Below are 26,407 nucleotides of genomic sequence, written 5' to 3'. Positions count from 1 at the left end.
CTTAGGCGAAGCCCTGTGAAGATATTACTTCACCATCACCAAGCCGTCGTGCTGCCGGAACTCATCTACTACCTCATCGTCTTGCTGGATCAAGAAGACCGAGGACGTCACCGAGCTGAACGTGCGCAGAATGCGGAGGTGCCGTGTGTTCGGTACTAGATCGGTTGGATCACGAAGAAAGTTTGACTACATCAACCGCGTTGTAAAACGCTTCCGCTTACGGTCTATGAGGGTACGTAGACACACTCTCCCCTTCTCATTGCTATGCATCTCCATGGATAGATCATTGCGTGTGCATAGAAATTTTTTGTTTACCATGCAACGATTCCCAACAATGGATTATTGAATTTTGATTGTAGTGATACACATATTCATAAATATTGATGCCAAAAGATGCAAAGTTGATAATGATAGTGCAACATACTTGTGGTACTGCCGTTTAGGTCATATTGGTGTAAAGCACATGAAGAAACTCCATGCTGATGGAATTTTGGAATCACTTGATTATGAATCATTTGATACTTGCGAACCATGCCCCATGGGCAAGATGACTAAAACTCTGTTCTCCGGAACAGTGGAGCGAGCTAATGACTTATTGGATATAATACATACCGATGTATGAGGTCCAATGAGTGTTGAAGCATGTGGCGGGTATCATTATTTTCTCACCTTCATAGATGATTTGAGTAGGTATGGGTACATCTATTTGATGAAACACAAGTCTGAAACATTTGAAAAGTTCAAAGAATTTCAGAGTGAAGTAGAGAATCATCGTAACAAGAAAATAAAGTTTCTACAATCTGATCGCGCAGGCGAATATTTGACTTACGAGTTTGGTCTTCGTTTAAAACAATGTGGAATAGTTTCACAACTCACGCCACCTGGAACACCACAGCTTAATGGTGTGTCCGAACGTTGTAACCGTACTCTATTGGACATGGTGCGTTCTATGATGTCTCTTACCGATTTGCCTTTATCATTTTGGGGTTATGCATTACAGACAACTGCATTCACGTTAAATAGGGCACCGTCTAAATCCGTTGAGACGACACCATATGAACTATGGTTTGGCAAGAAACCAAAGTTGTTGTTTCTTAAAGTTGGGGTTGCGACACTTATGTCAAAAGGCTTTAGCCTGATAAGCTTGAACCCAAATCGGAGAAGTGCGTCTTCATAGGATACCCAAAAGAAGCTATTGGGTACACCTTCTACCACAGATCCAAAGGCAAGATCTTTGTTGCTAAAAATGGGTCCTTTCTAGAGAAGGAGTTTCTCTCGAAAGAAGTGAGTGGGAGGAAAGTAGAACTTAATGAGTTAACTGTACCTTCTCTCGAATTGGAAAGTAGCTCATCAGAGAAAACCGTTCCCGTGATGCCTACACCAACTAGAGAGGAAGCTAATGATAATGATCATGAAACTTCAGATCAAGTTACTACTGAACTTCGTATGTCAACCAGAGCACGTTCCGCACCAGAGTGGTATGGTAATCCTATCCTGTAAGTCATGTTATTAGACCAAGACGAACCTATGAACTATGAAGAAGCTATGATGAGCCCAGATTCCGACGGATGGTTTGAGGCCATGAAATCTGAAATAGGATCCATGTATGAGAACAAAGTATGGACTTTGGTGGACTTGCCCGATGATCGGCAAGCCATAGAGAATAAATGGATCTTCAAGAGGAAGACGGATGCTGATAGTAATGTTACTGTCTACAAAGCTCGACTTGTTGCGAAAGGTTTTTGACAAGTTCAAGGAGTTGACTATGATGAGACTTTCTCACCCATAGCGATGCTTAAGTCTGTCCGAATCATATTAGCAATTGCCACATTTTATGATTATGAAATCTGGCAAATGAATGTCAAAACTGCATTCCTTAATGGATTTCTTAAATAAGAGTTGTATATGATGCAACCAGAAGGTTTTGTCGATCCTAAAAGTGCTAACAAAGTGTGCAAGCTCCAGCGATCCATCTATGGACTAGTGCAAGTATCTCGGAGTTGGAAAATATGCTTTGATGAGGTGATCAAGGCATATGGTTTTATACAGTCTTACACTGAAGCCTGTATTTACAAGAAAGTGAGTGGGAGCACTACAACATGTCTGATAAGTATATGTGGATGACATATTGTTGATCGGAAATGATGTAGAATTTTCTGGAAAGCATAAAGGGTTGTTCGAAAGGAGTTTTTCAAAGAAAGACCTCGGTGAAGCTGCTTACATATTCGGCATCAAGATCTATAGAGATAGATCAAGATGCTTAATAGGACTTTCGCAAAACACATACGTTGATAAAGTATTGAAGAAGTTCAAAATGGATCAGTCAAAAAAGGAGTTCTTGCCTGAGTTGTAAGGTATGAAGTTTAGTAAGACTCAAAACCCAACCACGGCAGAAAAATAGAGAAAGAATCAAAGTCATTCCCTATGCCTCAACAATAGGTTCTATAAAGCATGCCATGCTGTGTACCAAACCTAATGTGTGCCTTGCCACGTGTCTGGCAAGGGGGTACAAGAGTGATCCAGGAATGAATCACTGCAGTCAAAATTATCCTTGAAGAAATAAGGAAATGTTTCTCGATTATGGAGGTGATAAAGAGTTCGTCGTAAAGGGTTACGCCGATGTAAGCTTTGACACTAATCCAGATGACTCTGAGTATCAATCTGGATGCGTATTAAAGATAGGAGCAATTAGCTAGAGTAGCTCTATGCAGAGCATTGTAGACCTAGAAATTTGCAAAGTACACACGGATCTGAATGTTGCAGACCCGTTGACTAAAACCTCTCTCACAAGAAAAAACATGATCATACCTTAGAACTCTTTGAGTATTAATCACATAGCAATGTGAACTAGATTATTGAATCTAGTAAACTCTTTGGGTATTAATCACATGGCGATGTGAACTATGTGTGTCAATCACATGACGATGTGAACTAGATTATTGACTCTAGTAAACTCTTTGGGTATTAATCACATGGCGATGTGAACTATGGGTGTTAATCACATGGCGATGTGAACTAGATTATTGACTCTAGTGCAAGTGGGAGACTGATGGAAATATGCCCTAGAGGCAATAATAAAATGGTTATTATTATATTTCCTTAATCATGATAAAGGTTTATTATTCATGCTAGAATTGTATTGACCGGAAACTCAAATACATGTGTGAATACATAGACAAATACCGTGTCCCTAGTGAGCCTCTACTAGACTAGCTTGTTGATCAAAGATGGTAAGTTTCCAAACCATAGACATGAGTTGTCATTTGATAACGGGATCACATCACTAGGAGAATGATGTGATGGACAAGACCCATACATTAGCTTAGCATTTGATCGTATAGTTTATTCCTATTGCTTTCATGTATGTCAAATACATGTTCCTCAGACCATGAGATCATGCAACTCCTGGATACCGGAGGAATACCTTGCATGCTATCAAACGTCACAACGTAACTGGGTAATCATAAAGATGCTCTACAGGTATTTCTGAAGGTGTTTGTTGAGTTGGCATGGATCAAGATTGGGATTTGTCACTCCGAGTATCGGAGAGGTATCTCTGGGCCCTCTCGGTAATACACATCATAAGAAGCCTTGCAAGAAAATGACTAATGAGTTATTTACGAGATGATGTATTACGAAACAAGTAAAGAGACTTGCCAGTAACGAGATTCAACTAGGTATAGAGATACGACGATCGAATCTCGGGCAAGTAACATACCGACGGACAAAGGGAATTACGTATGTTGTCATAACGGTTCGACCGATAAAGTACTTCCTAGAATATGTAGGAGCCAATATGGGCATCCAGGTTTCGCTATTGGTTATTGACTGTAGAGGTTTCTCGGTCATGTCTACATAGTTCTCGAACCCGTAGGGTCCGCACGCTTAGCGTTTGATGTCGATTTGGTATTATATGAGTTATGTGGTTTGGTGACCAAATGTTGTTCGGAATCCCGGATGAGATCACGGACATGACGAGGAGCTCCAGAATGGTCCGGAGGTAAAGATTGATATATAGGACGATGCTATTTGGTCTCCGAAATGGTTTCGGAATGCACCGGAAAGTTATCGGAATACCGGAAGGGGTTCCGGAGGCACCGGGAAAGTATTGGGTCTTAGTGGGACAAGTAGAGGGTAACACACCAGCCCACATGGGCTGGTATGCCCCCCTTAAGGCAGCCACACCCAATTAGATGGAAGGGGGAGGCGCCACCTCATCTTACCATATCCTGGAGAGGGCGGGAAGGATTGCTTCCCCCTTGTGCCAATATTTGGCAGGGGGGCGCACCAAAGGGAGGAGCCCTAGGGCTACCGCCGCACCACTTGGGCGCCCTAGGGGCTGCCTCCTCCCCTCCCACACCTATATATGTGAGGAGGGGTGCCACACAATACACAGCTTATTCCACGCCGTGTGTCGACACCCCTCCGTCTCTAGTTTACTCCTCCGCTCTAGATCGCCGCAGTGCTTAGGCGAAGCCCTGCAGGATTGCTTCACCACCACCGTCACCACGCCATTGTGCTGACGAAACTCATCACCACCTCATTATGCTTGCTGGATCAAGACGGCGAGGACGACACTGAGCTGAAGGTGTGCAGAACGCGGAGGTGTCGTCCGTTTGGTACTTGATCGGTTGGATCACGAAGAAGTTCGACTACATCAACCGCGTTGTCAAACGCTTCCGCTTACGGTCTACGAGGGTACGTAGACACACTCTCCCCCTCGTTGCTATGCATCTTCATGGATAGATTATTGCGTGTGCGTAGGAATTTTTTGTTTTCCATGCAACGTTCCCCAACATGTTAATCCAACCATCATCTGGGATCATCTCCCTGTCGTGTAGCGTGACCCGACTAATCACTCACTGTCGAGCCGCACCCGCTACCAGGCACGGTAATGACATGTGTGGTCTTGTGGATCTTCCCGAACACATCCCATGGCCGGCGGCCCGAGCGCACCTAGGCACAGGGTGAGCCATTGCCGGTGCATGTACACCTCCCATGTGTTGTGAGCCATCAACTTGTGGGGAAACATTGGGAGACTGGCACCTCGTCACTGGGCGTCGCAGTTCGCCATCTTCAAATGCCTTTCGTCGGCCCAGTTCCAATGCCCAGCTGGCTCCTCCAACGTGGCTCCAGGGCCGATGCTTTTGGTGTCTCTCCAAAGGTCATCATCCCCACTCTTGCAGGGACCCAATTCGGTGCACAAGATGCCTTCGTTTCAGCCACAAAGTGCGTTTTTGTCATGCTCAACACCGCTCCGATCTAACTACGCAGCTGCGTCATGATGCTGCAACACCTACCCCACTGCCTGCACCGGAGGTTGATATGCAACATCGTTTGATGTGCAATTGCAACCCATCCTAGCGGAGGAGACCAAGCTGCTTCGCACTGAGCTGTGCAACTGCCTTGCGTGAGTTGGGAGTGTTTTGGGGAGAGTGGAGGCTGCTCTCGCCAAACTAGAGGTTGTGCCGGTTGTGTCCTCGCTTCCTGAGCTTCAGATTGGATCTTTAGTTGGGCAGGAAGCACGCCTCGATGGAAATTTCTCCCCTCGTGCTACATCATGTTCGCCGATGTCTGTGCTGCTCATTGCCCCTAGGTGTGTAGTCATCGATGAGGTCATGGCTCCAGTGCTGCAGATTATGCCTGAGCTGCAGGAGTGTTGTGCGGAGGCTACTTCACCTCTTTCAATGGTGCTTCTGAAGAAGATGGGGCAGGTGGTGTCTGTGGGTGACGAGGTTGATGAGGTAGGTGTGTTGGCACCTAACTTTGGGGCGCAACTGCAGGGTTCACCTCTGCCATGTGTGGAACTGAAGGCGCCTAAGTCCATCATGTCGGTGGTACCTGTGGTTGGGCATGTTGATGCGGTGCTGTTTGTGAGGGATAAGGTTGATGAGATTCTATTTGAGATACAGGTTCGCAGCTTGCTCGCACGTTTGGAGGCGGGCAACTCTGGATCTAGCAAGATGATTGCACAGAAGGTTCTTAGGAGCAAAACTAAGAAGAGTGGCGTCACAGGAAAGATGTCTGTAGCTACTTGATGGATGATCATCAGTCTATTGGGCGGCCCATATGGCCTGGCTTGGGATTGTCTTTGTGGATTTGGCGGTGTTCGTGGACTTCAGCGGAGGTGCTCTTGTTAGGGGTTTCTTTGCGATGTACTAGTTTGGAGGTTGATGGTCGTTTCGTGTTGGGTGTGTTCATAGGGCTGATCGTGCACTTCTGGAGTTGCATGCTCTGTGAGTAATCCGCATGTGGTTGGTTTGTATCGGTTTTCATTCGGTTTTCTATTGATTAACTGGGTAATTTCCTTTTGCATATTAATTAGTGAGGCAAAAATTACAAGAACATGTCCATCAACACCCGCGCCTTTGCCTTCTCCTTAAACCCTGCCACCATGCGTGACAGCGCCTCGCGCCCTTCCTCTGACGTCAGGCATGAGAGGTGCTCATTCATGCCATGCTGGAGGTGCTGTTGAAGTAGATGCCCATGACGCGGGCGATGTCGGATCAGTGGAGCAGCTCGCCGCGGACCAGCTCTTCAGCCGATCGAGATGCCCGTGAACCTGGCGAACTTCGGGCAGGCCAAATCCAAGAGCTGACGGAGTCGATCACGCCGTGTGGGAGTTCTCCAGTGCGCGCGTGATCCCCACGTACCAGCCGAACTCGTTCGCGGAGCTCGTCTGCCCATGATCGCACCATTGCGCAAAATTAATCCCTATACACGCGCCGACGCGCGCACACATGAACCATCAAGTGAGTTGAATAATCGCTAAGTATACCTCAACGATGATGTGGTGAGGTGGGCGGTCTGCCCGTGTAGAATTGAGAAGTGGGATCTAGGATAATTGTTGCCAAGTCTTGCCGGAATAGTATCTTCAAGCGGACAGAAACAAAATCAGATGTACACATGATTTATTTATTTTTGATAGAAAGATGTACACATGAATTGATCAGTTTCAATTTGACCATCATGCCTTTTACTCGAAGGGCTATGTTTGAACCTCCAACATTGATTTCATTAAAAGGGCGTGCTGAAACAGAATCCACATGTCAATGGTAAAACCCGAGTGTGCTTTTCCATGTGTATTCGACAAAGTTTTTTATCTACACAGTTGAAATATTCAGAAAATCTCAATTTTATACCCACATTTTGCCACATTTGTGATAAATTATACCCATTTTGAGAAAATTCCCAATTTATACCACGCTGATCATATTTATTCCACATTTTACCCCCTCATTGTATTTTCCTCAATTTGGTGTTGATTTGGCATGGCACGGCAATGATTTTTTAGTTGTCACTGCTTTTTGTGTTTTTTTGTGATTTTTTAGGCAAAACATGAATTCTTATGCTTCGGCGGACAAGGAGTATGGACCGACGGAGCTTGATCAAAGGATTCAAGATGAGTTCTTCGATTAATCGGATTTGGACAAAGAAGTGCACATGATCATGCTCATGAGCATGCAAGAGGAAATGGACTGGCAGGTGAGCATATTCTCAACTTTAAGGGCTCAATCAAAGGGAGAAGAGTGATGAATCGGGATAGGGTGTCCGGAGCACAGCTATTCCAAAAGGACTACTTTGCTCTGAACCCAACTTTCCTGGATGATCCATGGTTTCGTTACCGTTTTCGCATGCGGAAACCATTGTTCTTGCGTATTGTGGAGGGAGTGGAGGCATATGATGACTACTTCAAGCTCAAGAGGGATTGTTGCGGCCTTTCTTTCTCTGCTAAGCACAAGTGCACGGCTGTTTGAGGATGCTTGCACTTGGTACTGTCACAGATGTCGTTGGTGAGATGGTCAGGATGGGGGAGAGCACATGCCTGAAGACTACTGTCAAGTTTGCCCGCGTCGTGGTGCTGGTGTTTGGAGCAGAGTATCTGAGAGAACCAAATGCGCAGGACACAAAAAGGTTGTTGACTATTGGAGAGGCCAGAGGGTTTCCAGGAATGCTCGGATCAATTGATTGCATGCATTGGCAATGGAAGAATTGCCCCAAATGTTTGCGGAGAATGTATCAATGTCACATCAAGAGGCCACCATCATACTTGAAGCCGTGGCATCACATGACTTACGGATTTGGCATGCTTTCTTTGGAATGCCAGGATCTCACAACGATATCAATGTGCTTCAACGATCTCCAGTGTCCATGAGGCTTTGCAATGAGGAATCGCCGTCGTGCAACTACACTGTCAACGACTGTGAGTACGGCATGGGATACTATCTTGTCGACGACATCTATCCTTAGTGGACGGCGTTTGTGAAGACCATATCCGAACCACAGGGCAACAAACAAATCCACTTTGCAACAATGCAAGAAGCAACTAGTAAGATGTGAAGAGGACATTCAGAGTGCTTCAAGCTCGTTGGGGAATTGTTCGTGGAGTTGCAATGATGTGGGAATCGGAAACTTTGTGGCAGCTCATGATATGTTGTGTTATTTTGCACAATATGATTGTCGAGGATGAGGGTGATGGTGTATCCCAAACTAATGATTTTGAAGCACATGGAGAACAAGTTCAAATCCGGAAGATCAAGATGCAGCTCAACTTATGAACTTACTGTAGATGCATCAAAATATTCGAGATCATGAGGTGCACGGGTAGCTACTCAAGGATCTTGTGGAGCATACGTGGACCCACAATGAAAACCAAAGAGCTAATGTTTGAGTTGTGCATTTAAATAAATTTTATGCAACAAGACCTATGTATTTTCCATACCAGCACTTGTTATTTACATGCGACATCATCGTATATGATCGACGTGCATGGATTTGCATGGCTTTGAGAGTCCGGGTTTGAGATACGTGGATGTCGGACAAAAGATATGGGGGGGTGGGGGTTGATGTCGCTTGAAACTGTGTCGGTGTTTCCCCAAAGAGGAAGGGATGATGCAGTAGAGCTACGGTAGGTATTTCCCTCAGTTGTGAAACCAAGGTATCAATCCAGTACGAGAATCAAGCAACGCTATGTAAACGGTATCTGCACACAAAGAACAAATACTTGCAACCCGACACGTAAGAGGGGTTGTCAATCCCTCCACGGCAAAAAGATAGATAAATTTGTGGTAGATTGGATAAATAGCTCTCGATAAAACGTGAAATAAAAGATGCAAATAAAAATTGCAGGAAGGTATTTTTGGGTTTTTGGAATAATTGATCTGAAAATAAAAGTGGCAAATAATAGATCAGAAAGAAAATATGATAAAGAATAGACCCGGGGGTCGTAGATTTCACTAGTGGCTTCTCTCGAGAAATAGCACACGGTGGGTAAACAAATTACTGTTGGGAAATTGATAGAAGATCAAATAATTATGACGATATCCAAGGCAATGATCAATATATAAGCATCACGTCCAAGATTAGTAGACCGAAATGATTCTGCATCTACTACTATTACTCCACACATCGACCGCTATCCAGCATGCATCTAGTGTATTAAGTTCATGGAGAAACGGAGTAATGAAATAAGAACGATGACATGACGTAGATGAGATCTATTCATGTAGGAATAGTCCTCATCTTATTATCCTTAATAGCAACGATACATGTGTGCCTTGCCGCCCCTTCTGTCACTGGGAAAGAACACCGCAAGATCGAACCCATCACAAAGCACCTCTTCCCATGGCAAGAAAAATCGATCTAGTTGGCCTAACTAAACCAAATATTTGAAGAAGAAATATGAGGCTATAAGAGATCAAAGAAGACTCAAACAATATTCATGGATATAGATCTGATCATAAACTTGAACTTCATCTGATCGCAACAAACACACCGCAAAAGTCATTACACCAAATAGATCTCCAAGGGACCATTGTATTGACAATCAAAAAGAGAGAGAGAAAGTCATCTAGCTACTGCCTACGGACCCATAGGTCTATGGTGGACTACTCACGCATCATCGGAGAGGCACCAATGAGGATGATGAACCCCTCCGTGATGGTGTAGATTGGATCTCGTGGTTTTGGAACTTGCGGCGGCTGGAATTGTGTTTCATCGACTCCCCTAGGGTTTCTGGAATATTTGGGAACTTATAGGGTGAAGAGGCGATGGAGGAGATGCCCGTGGGCCCCACAACCCCCCTAGGCGCACTCTGGTGGGTTGTGGTCCCCACGGGCCTCCCCCAGGTGCTTTATTGGTCCCCAAGGTGTCTTTTGGTCCCAAAAAATCTCCAAAACGTTTCGCTGCATTTGGACTCCGTTTGATATGGATATTCTGCGAAGTAAAAAACAAGCAAAAAACATCAACTGGCACTGGGCACTATGTCAATAGGTTAGTCCCAAAAAATGATATGAAGTTGCTATAAAATGAATATAAAACATCCAAGAATGATAATATAACAGCATGGAACAAGCAAAAATTATAGATACCTTGGAGACGTATCACCGGTGGGCGTTGTACGTGGACACGCCCACGGGCATATATGGGGCTGGATTTGCCATGTCCGAGAGGTTGTAGATGCTCTTACTCTCCACTATGGTAGTTTGAGACCGACGGACCTGGGTGCCTTGCAGTCGGCAGCTCGGTTGACCGGCACCGCATGCGGCGCCCTCATTCTTTTCCCCAAATCAGCCCTTGCGCATGTCATAATCAACGACCTGGAGAATGTGGCAATGTGCGTGTTGGAGGATGCGTGCACTCACCTATCAAGGTCCAACGCGTCGAAGAACCTAGCGTCGGTCGCAGAGCTCAACGCTGCTGGCGACCACCATCCTCCTCGTCAGTGTTCTCGAAGCGGCGCATGACACAGTGCGGGGATTTCTTGGCACGCTTCTGGGTCGACATCCGAGCGATGGCGTTGGCGACAGAGAGGAAGCGGTCAATGATGTAGCTCGACGGGCACCTGGATGCGTCGCGACCATCAATGGAGCTCAGCTGGTCGGAGAACGAGGCCCTATCGAGCCCGGCGAGCCGGTCGGGCAATGAAATCTTACGTGGGCGGCCAGAACGGAGCTGCAATGAGCAGCCGTGCACCATACGGTGCTCCGCCGCTCTCTCCCAATTGGCACGGCTCAGGCCCTCCGCTGTAGTTTGATCCAGTCACCTTTGGTGCCATCTCTCTCCCTTTTCCTCCGGCCACCATGGAAGAGATGAGCCGTGCAGGACCTCAACACGGCACCATGGACGAAGTGCCCCTGCTCACTCGGTACCACGCTTGATGCAACTGGTTTGGTCAGGATTCCTCGTTGTTGATGCACGCACCAGCAGGTGCCACCAGCGGCGAGCTCCATAGCCAGCAACATGATGCCGAGGGGGAGATGTGGTCGTGCGCCATGGCCAGTCAGGGGAGCCTCACGGGAGAGGTTGGGTAGGGGTGCTCGTCCACGCAGGAACAACGGCTGCGTCAGCTGGCCGGTCGATGCAACGAGGGGAAGAGCTTGAGGCGGGAGGGGTGAGCTGGGTCATGCTACTTGTGAGCTGTGTTGGGATTTCCTTGAAGAAAAGAGGATGATGCAATATATAGAGATAAGTATTTCCCTTAGTTAAACTAAGGTTATCAATCCAGTAGGAGAACCACGCGAAACCTCATTAGCAGCACTGATGCGGCTTGAAGCTACGTCGGTATTTCCCCAAAGAGGAAGGGATGATGCAGCACAACGACAGTAGGTATTTCCCTCAGTGATGAAACCAAGGTTATCGAACCAGTAGGGGAAACAAGCAACACAATGTAAACGGCAGCTGCACACAAATAACAAATACTCGCAACCCGACGTGTAAAAGGGGTTGTCAATCCCTTTCGGGTAGCGGCGCCTCAAGATAGGCAAACAGACGTGAATAAATTGTAGTAGATTGATAGATCGAACGCCAAATAAAATAAATAATAATAAATTGCAGCAAGGTATTTTTGTATTTTTGGTTTAATAGATCTGGAAATAAAAGCAAAGGAAAATAGAGCGCAAAGGCAAATAATATGAGAAAGAGACCCGGGGGCCATAGGTTTCACTAGTGGCTTCTCTCGAGAAAAATAGCAAGCGGTGGGTAAAAAAATTACTGTTGAACAATTCATAGAACTTCAAATAATCATGACGATATCCAGGTATTGATCATTATATAGGCATCACGTCCAAGATTAGTAGACTGACTCCTGCCTGCATCTACTACTATTACTCCACACATCGACCGCTATCCAGCATGCATCTAGTGTATTAAGTTCATGGAGAAATGGAGTAATGCAATAAGAACGATGACATTATTTAGACAAAATCTATTTATGTAGAAATAGACCCCATGGTTTATCCTTAGTAGCAACGATACATACGTGTCGGTTCCCCTTCTGTCACTGGGATCAAGCACCGTAAGATCGAACCCACTACAAAGCACCTCTTCCCATTGCAAGATAAATAGATCAAGTTGGCCAAAAAAACCCAAATATCGGAGAAGAAATACGAGGCTATAAGCAATCATGCATATAAGAGATCAAAGAAACTCAAATAACTTTCATGGATATAAAAAGATAGATCTGATCATAAACTCAAAGTTCATCCGATCCCAACAAACACACCGCAAAAAGAGTTACATCATATGGATCTCCAAGAGACCATTGTATTGAGAATCAAATGAGAGAGAGGAAGCCATCTAGCTACTAACTACGGACCCGAAGGTCTACAAAGAACTACTCACGCATCATTGGAGAGGCACCAATGGAAGTGGTGAACCCCTCTGTGATGGTGTCTAGATTGGATCTGGTGGTTCTGGACTCTGCGGCGGCTGGAATTGATTTTCGTCGGCTCCCCTAGGGTTTCTGGAATATTGGGGTATTTATAGAGCAAAGAGGCGGTCCAAGGGGCACCCGAGGTGGGCACAACCCACCAGGGCGCGCCTGGGCCTCCTGGCGCGCCATGGTGGGTGGTGCTCCCTCGGAGCACCCCCCAGGTGCGGCCTTGGCCCATTGGGGGTCTTCTGGTCCAAAAAAAACTCGAAAAAGTTTTGCTGTGTTTGGAATCCGTTTGGTATTGATTTCCTGCGATGTAAAAAACATGCAAAAAACAACAACTGGCACTTGATACTATATCAATAGGTTAGTACCAAAAAATGATATAAAAGGACTATAAAATGATTATAAAACATCCAAGATCGATAATATAATAGCATGGCACAATAAAAAATTATAGATACGTTGGAGACGTATCAAGCACCTACACACACAAAAGCAAATACTTGCACCCAACGCGATCAAGGGGGTTGGCAATCGCCTCGGCGGTTATTTGCAAAGATCAAATCTCATAGTAATAGATAGATAAAATAAAATACAAAATAAAATAACGGTAATAAAATTTGAGCAAGGTATTTTTAGATTTTATATATGATAAAAGTAGACTTGGGGGCCATAGTTTTGAAGGAAATATGCCCTAGAGGCAATAGTAAAGTTGTTATTTTATATTTGCTTATATCATGATAAATGTTTATTATTCATGTTAGAATTGTATTAACCGGAAACTTGATACATGTGTGAATACATAGACAAAACACCGTGTCCCTAGTAAGCCTCTACTAGACCAGCTCGTTAATCAAAGATGGTTAAGTTTCCTAACCATAGACATATGTTGTCATTTGATGAACGGGATCACATCATTAGGAGAATGATGTGATGGACAAGACCCATCCGTTAGCTTAGCATAATGATCGTTAAGTTTTATTGCTATTGCTTTCTTCATGGCATATACATATTCCTTTGACTATGAGATAATGCAACTCCCGGATACCGGATGAATACCTTGTGTGCTATCAAACGTCACAACGTAACTGGGTGATTATAAAGATGCTCTATAGGTATATCCGAAGGTGTTTGTTGGGTTGGCATAGATCGAGATTAGGATTTGTCACTCCGAGTATCGAAGAGGTATCTCTGGGCCCTCTCGGTAATGCACATCATAATAAGCCTTGCAAGCAATGTGACTTATGAGTTAGTTGCGGGATGATGTATTACAGAACGAGTAAAGAGACTTGCCGGTAATGAGATTGAACTAGGTACGAAGATACCGACGATCGAATCTCAGGCAAGTAACATACCGATGACAAAGGGAATAACATATGTTGTCATAACGGTTCGACCGATAAAGATCTTCGTAGAATATGTGGGAGCCAATATGAGCATCTAGGCTCCGCTATTGGTTATTGATCGGAGAGGTGTCTCGATCATGTCTACATAGTTCTCGAACCCATAGGGTCCGCACGCTTAACGTTCGATGACGATTTGTATTATATGAGTTATGTGATTTGGTGACCGAATGTTGTTAGGAGTCCCGGATGAGATCACGGACATGACGATTAGTCTTGAAATGGTCGAGAGGTAAAGATTTATATATTGGATGATAGTATTCGGACACCGAAAGTGTTCCGGAATGTATCGGGTTCATATCGGAGTACCGGGGGGGTTACTGGAACCCCCCGGGGGAAGATATGGGCCATATGGGCCATAGGAGGTAGGCACACCAGCCCACAAGGGGTGCCCCCCCCACAAGGGAGGAGTCCGAATTGGACTAGGGGAGGGGGCGGCGCCCCCCTTTCCTTCTCCCTCTCTCTCTCCTTCCCCCTTTCCCCCTCTGGTAAAAGGAAGCGGGAGGGGGATCCTACTAGGAGCCCAAGTAGGACTCCTCCTACTTGGGGCGCGCCTAGGGCCGGCCTCCTCCCCTCTACCTCCTTTATATACGGGGGTGGAGGCGCCTCTAATACACATCAATTGTTCCAAGCCGTGTGCGGGGCCCCCCTCCACAGTTTATGCCTCCGGTCATATTCACGTAGTGCTTAGGCAAAGCCTTGCGTCGATAACTTCACCATCACCGTCACCACGCTGTCGTGCTGACAGAACTCTCCCTCAACACTTTGCTGGATCAAGAGTTCGAGGGATGTCATCGAGCTGAACGTGTGCAGAACTCGGAGGTGCCGTACGTTCAGTGCTTGATCGGTCAGAACGTGAAGAAGTTTGACTACATCCACCGCGTTAATAAATGCTTCTGCTTTCGGTCTACGAGGGTACTTGGACACACTCTCCCCCTCTCGTTGCTATGTATCTCCTAGATAGATCTTGCGTGAGCGTAGGAATTTTTTTGAAATTGCATGCTACGTTCCCCAATAGTGGCATCCAAGCCAGGTCTATGCGTAGATGATATGCACGAGTTGAACACAAAGAGTTTTGGGTGGTGATAGTCATACTGCTTACCACCAACGTCTTATTTTGATTCAGCGGTATTGTTGGATGAAGCGGCCTGGACCAAACCTTACATGACCATGTTCATGAGACCGGTTCCACCGACAGACATGCAACTAGTTTTGCATAAAGGTGGCTGGCGGGTGTCTGTTTCTCCAACTTTAGTTGAATCGAATTTGACTGCGGCCGGTCCTTGTTGAAGGTTAAAACAGCAAACTTGATAAATCACCGTTGTGGTTTTGATGCGTAGGTAAGAACGGTTCTTACTAGAAGCCCGTAGCAGCCACGTAAAACTTGCAACAAAAAAGTAGAGGACGTCTAACTTGTTTTTGCAGGGCATGTTGTGATGTGATATGGTCAAGACATGATGTGATATACGTTGTTGTATGAGATGATCATGTTTTGTAAAAGTTATCGGCAACTGGCAGGAGCCTTATGCTTGTCGCTGTATTGTATGAAATGCAAACGCCATGTAATTTATTTACTTTATCACTATGCGTTAGTGATAGTTGTAGAAGCAATAATTGGCGAGACGACCACGATGCTACGATGGAGATCAAGGTGTTAAGCTGGTGACGATGGAGATCATGACGGTGCTTTAGAGATGGAGATCAAAGGCACAAGATGATGATGGCCATATCATGTCACATATTTTGATAGTATGTGAAGTTTATCTTTTATACATCTTATTTTGCTTAGTACGGCGGTAGCATTATAAGATGATCCCTTACTAAAATTTCAAAGTATAAGTGTTCTCCCTGAGTATGCACTGTTGCGAAAGTTCTTCGTGCTGAGACACCATGTGATGATCGGGTGTGATAGGCTCTACATTCACATACAACGGGTGCAAGATAGTTTTGCACATGCGGAATACTCAGGTTAAACTTGACGAGCCTAGCATGTACAGACATGGCCTCGAAACACTGGAGACCGAAAGGTCGAACGTGAATCATATAGTAGATATGATCAACATAGAGATGTTCACCATTGATGACTACTCCATCTCACGTGATGATCGGACATGGTTTAGTTGATTTGGATCACGTATCATTTAGATGACTTGAGGGACGTCTATCTAAGTGGGAGTTCTTAAGTAATATGATTAATTGAACTTTAATTTATCATGAACTTAGTCCTGATAGTATTTGCAAATTATGTTGTAGATCAATAGCTCGCGTTGTATCTCCCCTATGTTTTTTTGATATGTTCCTAGAGAAAACTAAATTGAAAGATGATAGTGGCAATGATACGGACTGGGTCCATGATCTCAGGATTATCCTCATTGCTGCAGAGAAGAATTATGTCCTTAATGCACCGCTAGGTGACAGACCTATTGCAGGAGCAGATGCAGACGTTATGAACGTTTGGCAAGCTCGATATGATGACTACTTGATAGTTTAGTGCACCATGCTTTACTGCTTAGAACTGGGACTTCAAAAAGGTTTTTAACGCCACGGAGCATATGAGATGTTCCAAGAGCTGAAATTGGTATTTCAGACTCATGCCCGTGCCGAGAGGTATGAGACCTCAGACGAGTACTTTGCTTACAAGATGGAGGAGAATAGCTCAGCTAGTGAGCATGTGCTCTGAATGTCTGGGCACTATAATCGCTTGAATCAAGTGGGAGTTAATCTTCCAGATAAGATTGTGATTGACAGATTCTCTAGTCACTATCACCAAGCTACTAGAACTTCGTGATGAACTATAATATGCAAGGGATGACGAAAATGATTCCCGAGCTCTTCGCGATACTGAAATCAGCGAAGGTAGAAATCAAGAAAGAGCATCAAGTTTTGATGGTTAACAAGACCACTAGTTTCAAGAAAAAGGGAAAAGGAAGGGAACTTCAAGAAGAATGACAAACAAGTTGCCATTCCTGTGAAGAAGCCCAAAGCTAGACCTAAGCCTGAAACTGCGTGCTTCTACTGCAAAGGGAATGGTCACTGGAAGCGGAACTACCCCAAATACTTGGCGGATAAGAAGGATGGCAAAGTGAACAAAGGTATATTTGATATACATGTTATTGGTGTGTACTTTACTAGTGTTCATAGTAACCCCAGGGTATTTGATACCGGTTTAGTTGCTAAGATTAGTAACTCGAAACAGGAGTTGCAAAATGAACAAAGACTAGTTAAGGGCAAGGTGACGATGCGTGTTGGAAGTGATTCCAAAGTTTATAAGATCACCATCGCACACTCCCTCTACCTTCGGGATTAGTGTTGGACCTAAATAAATGTTATTTGGTGTTTGCGTTGAGCATGAATATGATTGGATCATGTTTATTGCGATACGGTTATTCATTTAAGTCGGAGAATAATTGTTATTCTGTTTACATGAATAAAACCTTCTATGGTCATACACCCAATGTAAATGGTTTATTGAATCTCAATCGTAGTGATACACATATTCATAATATTGATGCCAAAAGACACAAAGTTGATAATGATAGTGCAACATATTTGTGGCACTGCCGTTTTGATCATATTGGTGTAAAGCACATGAAGAAACTCCATGCGGATGGACATTTGGAATCACTTGATTATGAATCATTTGATTCTTGTGAACCATGCCTCATGGGCAAGATGACTAAAACTCCGTTCTCCGGAACAATGGAGCAAGCTAATGACATATTGGAAATAATACATTACCGATGTATGCGATCCAATAGTCTTGAGGCTCGTGGCGGGTATCGTTATTTTCTGACCTTCACAGATGATTTGATAAGATATAGGTATATCTACTTAATGAAACACAAGTCTGAAACATTTGAAAAGTTCAAAGAATTTCAGAATGAAGTGGAGAATCATCGTAACAAGAAAATAAAGTTTCTCTGATCTGATCATGGAGGCGAATATTTGAGTTACGAGTTTGGCCTTCATTTAAAACAATGTGGAATAGTTTCACAACTCACGCCACCCGGAACACCACAGCGTAATGGTGTGCCTGAATGTCGTAACTGTACTTTATTAGATATGGTGCGATGTATGATGTCTCTTACCGATTTACCACTATCGTTTTGGGGTTATGCATTAGAGACAGCTACATTCACTTTAAATAGGGCACCATCTCAATCCATTTTGACGACACCGTATGAACTGTGGTTTGGCAAGAAACCTAAGCCATCGTTTCATAACGTTTGGGGTTGCGATGCTTATGTGAAAAAGCTTCAGCCTGATCGGAGAAGTGCGTCTTCACATGATACCCAAAAGAGACTGTTGGGTACACCTTCTATCACAGATCTGAAGGCAAGAACTTTGTTGCTAAGAATGGATCCTTTTTTAGAGAAGGAGTTTCTCTCGAAAGAAGTGAGTGGGAGGAAAGTAGAACTTCATGAGGTAATTGTACCATCTCTCGAATTGGAAAGTAGATCATCATAGAAAACTGTTCCCGTCATGCCTACACCAACTAGAGAGGAAGCTAATGATAATGATCATCAAACTTCAGATCAAGTTACTACCAAACCTCCTAGGTCAACCAGAGCATGTTCCGCACCAGAGTGGTACGGTAATCCTATTCTGGAAGTCATGTTACTAGACCATGACGAACCTACGAACTATGAAGAAGCGATGATGAGCCCAAATTCCGATAAATGGCTTGAGGCCATGAAATCTGAGATAGGATCCATGTATGAGAACAAAGTATGGACTTTGGTGGACTTGCCCGATGATCAACAAGCCATAGAGAATAAATGGATCTTCAAGAGGAAGACGGATGCTGATGGTAGTGTTACTATCTACAAAGCTTGAATTGTCGCAAAAGGTCTTTCGACAAGTTCAAGGCATTGACTACGATGAGTTTTTCTCACTCGTATCGATGCTTAAGTCTGTCTGAATCATGTTAGCAATTGCCGCGTTTTATGAAATCTGGCAAATGGATATGAAAACTACATTCCTTAATGGATTTATTAAAGAAGAGTTGTATATGATGCAACCAGAAGGTTTTGTCAATCCTAAAGGTGCTAACAAAATGTGCAAGCTCCAGCGATCCATCAATGGACTGGTGCAAGTATCTCGGAGTTAGAATATACGCTTTGATGAGTTTCTCAAAGCATATAGTTTTATACAGACTTGCGGTGAGGCTTGTATTTACAACAAAGTGAGTGGGAGCACTACAGCCTTTCTCATAAGTATATGTGAATGCCATATTGTTGACCGAAAATGATGTAGAATATTCTGGATAGCATAAAGGAGTGTTTGAAACGAGTTTTTCAAAGAAAGTCCTCGGTGAAGCTGCTTACATATTGGGCATCAAGATCTATAGAGATAGATCAAGACGCTTGATAAGATTTTTCAATGAGTACATACCTTGACAAGATTTTGAAGAAGTTCAAAATGGAACAGTCAAAGAAGGAATTCTTGCCTGTATTGCAAGGTTGAGTAAGACTCAAAACCCGACGACGGCATAAAATAGAAAGAGAATGAAAGTCATTCCCTATGCCTCAGCCATACGTTCTATAAAGTATGCTATGCTGTGTACCAGACCTATTGTGTACCTTGCCATGAGTTTGGCAAGGGGGTACGATAGTGATCCAGGAGTGGATCACTAGACATTGGTCAAATTTATCCTTAGTTACCTAAGAGGACTAAGGAAATATTTCTCGATTATGGAGGTGATAAAGAGTTCGTCGTAAAGAGTTAAGTCGATGCAAGCTTTTACACCAATCCGGATGACTCTGAGTCTCAATCTGGATACAATTTGAAAGTGGGAGCAATTAGCTAGAGTAGCTCCATGCAGAGCATTGTACACATAGAAAATTTGCAAAATACATACGGCTCTGAATATGGCAGACCCGTTGACTAAAATTCCCTCACAAGGAAAACATGATCACACCTTAGTACTCTTTGGGTGTTAATCACATAGCGATGTGAACTAGATGATTGACTCTAGTAAACCCTTTGGGTGTTAGTCACATGGCAATGTGAACAAATCACATAAAGATGTGAACTATTGGTGTTAAATCACATGACGATGTGAACTAGATTATTGACTCTAGTGCAAGTGGGAGACTGAAGGAAATATGCCCTAGAGGCAATAATAAAGTTGTTATTTTATATTTCCTTATATCATGATAAATGTTTATTATTCATGCTAGAATTGTATTAACCGGAAACTTGATACATGTGTGAATACATAGACAAAACACGGTGTCCCTAGTAAGCCTCTACTAGACTAGCTCGTTAATCAAAGATGGCTAAGTTTCCTAACCATAGACATGTGTTGTCATTTGATGAACGGGATCACATCATTAGGAGAATGATGTGATGGACAAGACCCATCCGTTAGCTTAGCATAATGATCGTTAAGTTTTATTGCTATTGCTTTCTTCATGGCATATACATATTCCTTTAACTATGAGATTATGCAACTCCCGGATACCGGAGGAATACCTTGTGTGCTATCAAACGTCACAACGTAACTGGGTGATTATAAAGATGCTCTACAGGTATCTCCGAAGGTGTTTGTTGGGTTGGCATAGATCGAGATTAGGATTTGTCACTCCAAGTATCGGAGAGGTATCTCTGGGCCCTCTCGGTAATGCACATCATAATAAGCCTTGCAAGCAATGTGACTAATCAGTTAGTTGCGGGATAATGTATTGAACGAGTAAAGAGACTTGCCAGTAACGAGATTGAACTAGGTATGAAGATACCGACGATCGAATCTCGGGCAAGTAACATACCGATGACAAAGGGAATAACGTATGTTGTCATAATAGTTCGAACGAGAAAGATCTTCGTAGAATATGTGGGAGCCAATATGAGCATCCAGGTTCCGCTATTGGTTATTGACCGGAGAGGTGTCCCGGTCATGTCGAACCCGTAGGGTCCGCACGCTTAACGTTTGATGACGATTTGTATTATATGAGTTATGTGATTTGGTGACCGAATGTTGTTTGGAGTCCCGAATGAGATCAGGGACATGACGAGGAGTCTCGAAAAGGTCGAGATGTAAAGATTGATATATTGGATGATAGTATTCAGACACCGGAAGTGTTCCGGAATGTATCAGGTACATATCGGAGTACCGGGGGGGTTACCGGAACCCCCCGGGGGAAGATATGGGCCATAGGAGGGAGGCACACTAGCCCACAAGGGGTGGCGCCTGATACGTCTCCAACGTATCTATAATTTACGAAGTATTCATGCTATTTTATTATCATTCTTCGATGTTTTACAATCATTTTATAGCAACTTTATATCATTTTTGGGACTAACCTATTGACCCAGTGCCAGTTGCTGTTTTTTGCTGTTTTTTACATCGTAGGAAATCAATACCAAACAGAGTCCAAATGGAATGAAACTTCACGGAGATTTTTTATGGATCAGAAGACCAACAGTGGGCCAAAGAAGCACCTGGGGGTGCCCCGAGGGGGGCACAACCCACCAGGGCGCGCCTGGGGGCCCAGGCGCGCCCAGGCGGGTTGTGCCCACCTCGACGGCCTCCCGCACCCCCTCTTTACCCTATAAATTCACAAATATTCCAAAACCCTTCGAGGTTAACCTAGATCAGAAGTTCCGCCACCGAAAACCAATCTAGACCCCGTTCCGGCACCCTGCCGGAGGGGGGAATCATCTCCGGTGGCCATCTTCATCATCCCGTCGGCCACCACGATGAGGAGGGAGTAGTCCACCCTCGGGGCTGAGGGTTTGTACCAGTAGCTATGTGTTTAATCTCCCTCTCTCATGATCTATATCATGGGTTTGTTAATATAGATGGATCATATGATGTTTCTCCCCTCTATACTCTTGTTGTGATGAATTGAATCTTTACCCTTTGAAATTTTGTCTTGTCGGATTGAATATTCAGATATGAGAACACATGATGTATGTCTTGTAGTATGAATACTTGAGGTAACAATGGGGTATCGTATTGATTCACTTGATATATGTTTTGGCACTCAACTCGCGGATTCCCGAGGTGACATTGGGGTGATCTATGCATAGGGGTTGATGCACGTTTTTATTATCTTTTCTCCGATAGAAACTTTGGGGTCTCTCTGTAGTTTGATATGTCTCCGTCGTATCTACTTTTCCAAACACTTTTGCCCTTGTTTTGGACTCTAACTTGCATGATTTGAATGGAACTAACCCGGACTGACGCTGTTTTCAGTAGACTTTCCATGGTGTTCTTTATGTGCAGAAACAAAAGTTCTCGGAATGACCTCAAACTCCACGGAACATCTTTTTGGAAAATATTAAAAATACTGGAAGAAAAATCCACGTCAGGGGGCCCACACCCTGTCCACAAGGGGGCCGCCTGCCCCCCTCGGCGCGCCCCCTGCCTCATGGGCCCCCTGACGCTGCACCGACCTCAACTCCAACTCCATATATTCACTTTCGGGGAGAAAAAAATCAGAGAGAAAGATTCATCGCGTTTTACGATACGGAGCCGCCGCCAAGCCCTAAAACCTCTCGGGAGGGCTGATCTATAGTCCGTTCGGGGCTCCGGAGAGGGGGATTCATTGCCGTCGTCATCATCAACCATCCTCCATCACCAATTTCGTGATGCTCACCGCCGTGCGTGAGTAATTCCATCGTAGGCTTGCTGGACGGTGATGGGTTGGATGAGATCTATCATGTAGTCGAGTTAGTTTTGTTAGGGTTTGATCCCTAGTATCCACTATGTTCTGAGACTGATGTTGCTATGACTTTGCTATGCTTAATGCTTGTCACTAGGGCCCGAGTGCCATGATTTCAGATGTGAACCTATTATGTTTTCATGAATATATGTGAGTTCTTGATCCTATCTTGCAAGTCTATAGTCACCTACTATGTGTTATGATCCGGCAACCCCGAAGTGACAATAATCGGGACCACTCCCGGTGATGACCGTAGTTTGAGGAGTTCATGTATTCACTATGTGTTAATGCTTTGGTCCGGTACTCTATTAAAAGGAGGCCTTAATATCCCTTAGTTTCCATTAGGACCCCGCTGCCACGGGAGGGTAGGACAAAAGATGTCATGCACGTTCTTTTCCATAAGCACGTATGACTATATTCGGAATACATGCCTACATTACATTGATGAATTGGAGCTAGTTCTGTGTCACCCTATGTTATGACTGTTACATGATGAACCGCATCTGGCATAATTCTCCATCACCGATCCAATGCCTACGAGCTTTTCACATATTGTTATCCGCTTATTTACTTTTCCGTTGCTACTGTTACAATTACTACAAAACCCAAAAATATTACTTTTGCTACTGTTACCGTTACTTCCATATTACTTTGCTACTAAATACTTTGCTACAGATACTAAGTTATCGGCTAGAGTATTCAACCCAAATTTATTGATTCGACACAAGGGGAGCCAAAGAATATTCTCAAGTATTAGCAGTTGAGTTGTCAATTCAACCACACCTGGATAACTTAGTATCTGCAGCAAAGTATTTAGTAGCAAAGTAATATGGAAGTAACGGTAACGGTAGCAAAAGTAATATTTTTGGGTTTTGTAGTAATTGTAACAGTAGCAACGGAAAAGTAAATAAGCGGAGAACAATATGATAAAAGCTCGTAGGCATTGGATCGGTGATGGAGAATTATGCCGGATGCGGTTCATCATGTAACAGTCATAACATAGGGTGACACAGAACTAGCTCCAATTCATCAATGTAATGTAGGCATGTATTCCGAATATAGTCATACGTGCTTATGGAAAAGAACTTGCATGACATATTTTGTCCTACCCTCCCGTGGCAGCGGGGTCCTAGTGGAAACTAAGGGATATTAAGGCCTCCTTTTAATAGAGTACCGGACCAAAGAATTAACACATAGTGAATACATGAACTCCTCAAACTATGGTCATCACCGGGAGTGGTCCCGATTATTGTCACTTCGGGGTTGCCGGATCATAACACATAGTAGGTGACTATAGACTTGCAAGATAGGATCAAGAACTCACATACATTCATGAAAACATAATAGGTTCAGATCTGAAATCATGGCACTCGGGCCCTAGTGACAAGCATTAAGCATAGCAAAGTCAGAGCAACATCAATCTCAGAACATAGTGGATACTAGGGATCAAACCCTAACAAAACTAACTCGATTACATGATAAATCTCATCCAACCCATCACCGTCCAGCAAACCTACGATGGAATTACTCACGCACGGCGGTGAGTGATACGTCTCCGTCGTATCTACTTTTCCAAACACTTTTGCCCTTGTTTTGGACTCTAACTTGCATGATTTGAATGGAACTAACCCGGACTGACGCTGTTTTCAGCAGACTTTCCATGGTGTTATTTATGTGCAGAAAAAAAGTTCTCGGAATGACCTGAAACTCCACGGAACGTCTATTTGGAAATAATAATAAATCCTTGCAAAAGATGAAGACCAGGGCGCCCACACCCTGGCCACGAGGGTGGAGGGCGCGCCCTCCCCCCTAGGGCGCGCCCCCTACCTCGTGGGCCCCCTAGAGCTCCTCCGACCTCAACTCCAACTCTATATATTTGCTTTCGGGGATAAAAAAATCAAAGAGAAGAATTCATCGCGTTTTACGATACGGAGCCACTGCCAAGCCCTAAAACCTCTCGGGAGGGCTGATCTGGAGTCCGTTCGGGGCTCCGGAGAGGGGGATTCGTCGCCATCGTCATCATCAACCATCCTCCATCACCAATTTCGTGATGCTCACCGCCGTGCGTGAGTAATTCCATCGTAGGCTTGCTGGACGGTGATGGGTTGGATGAGATCTTTCATGTAATCGAGTTAGTTTTGTTAGGGTTTGATCCCTAGTATCCACTATGTTCTAAGATTGATGTTGCTATGACTTTGCTATGCATAATGCTTGTCACTAGGGCCCGAGTGCCATGATTTCAGATCTGAACCTATTATGTTTTCATGAATATATGTGAGTTCTTGATCCTATCTTGCAAGTCTATAGTCACCTACTATGTGTTATGATCCGGCAACCCCGAAGTGACAATAATCGGGACCACTCCCGGTGATGACCGTAGTTTGAGGAGTTCATGTATTCACTATGTGCTAATTCTTTGTTCCGGTTCTCTATTAAAAGGAGGCCTTAATATCCCTTAGTTTCCATTAGGACCCCGCTGCCACGGGAGGGTTGGACAAAAGATGTCATGCAAGTTCTTTTCCATAAGCACGTATGACTATATTCGAAATACATGCCTACATTACATTGATGAATTGGAGCTAGTTCTGTGTCACCCTATGTTATGATTGTTACATGATGAACCGCATTCGGCATAATTCTCCATCACCAATCCAATGCCTACGAGCTTTTCACATATTGTTCTTCGCTTATTTACTTTCCCGTTGCTACTGTTACAATCACTACGAAACACCAAAAATACTACTTTTTGCTACCGTTACTTTTGTTACCGTTACCACTACTATCATATTACTTTGCTACTAAATACTTTGCTGCAGATACTAAGTTATCCAGGTGTGGTTGAATTGACAACTCAACTGCTAATACTTGAGAATATTCTTTGGCTCCCCTTGTGTTGAATCAATAAATTTGGGTTGAATACTCTACCCTCGAAAACTGTTGCGATCTCCTATACTTGTGGGTTATCAAGACAATTTTCTGGCGCCATTGCTGGGGAGCATAGCTCTATTCTTTGAGTCACTTGGGATTTATATCTGCTGGTCACTATGAAGAACTTGAAAGACGCTAAGACAACAATTTATCCCTCAACTACGAGGGGAGGTAAGGAACTGCCATCTAGCTCTGCACTTGATTCACCTTCTATTTTGAGTAAGCTTGCGACACCTAAACCTGCTTCTGCTATTCGTTATGATATGTCGCATGTTATTGATGATGCCACGTCTACTATGCATGATACTTATGATGAAACTAATTCTATGCTTGATACTACTGTACCCCTTGGTGAATTTCTTGATGAACAAATTGCTAGGGCTAGAGAGAAAGAAATTATTGAAACTGATTATGTTGATGAAAGTGATGATGAAAACTTGCCTGTTATTCCTAAGGGTTATGTTTTTGATAAAGAAGCTTCTTTAGCTATTTTACCTTGCAAAGATAGATATGAGCTCAAGAGATTATTAGCTAAATGGAATCAGCAATCTCTTAATGATAGAATGAGACATGACCCTGCTTTTGCAACTTCACCTATCTGTGTTACCGATAAGGATTATGAATTCTCTGTTGATCCTGATATAATTACTTTGGTTGAATCTGATCCTTTTCATGGCTATGAATCTGAAACTGTTGTGGCACATCTTACTAAATTAAATGATATAGCCACCTTGTTCACTAATGATGAGAGA

Source organism: Aegilops tauschii, chromosome 7, assembly GCF_002575655.3.
Source record: "Aegilops tauschii subsp. strangulata cultivar AL8/78 chromosome 7, Aet v6.0, whole genome shotgun sequence".
Lineage (NCBI taxonomy): Eukaryota > Viridiplantae > Streptophyta > Magnoliopsida > Poales > Poaceae > Aegilops > Aegilops tauschii.
The sequence above is the reverse complement of the archived record's forward strand: the minus strand, read 5'-3'. Positions refer to the sequence as shown.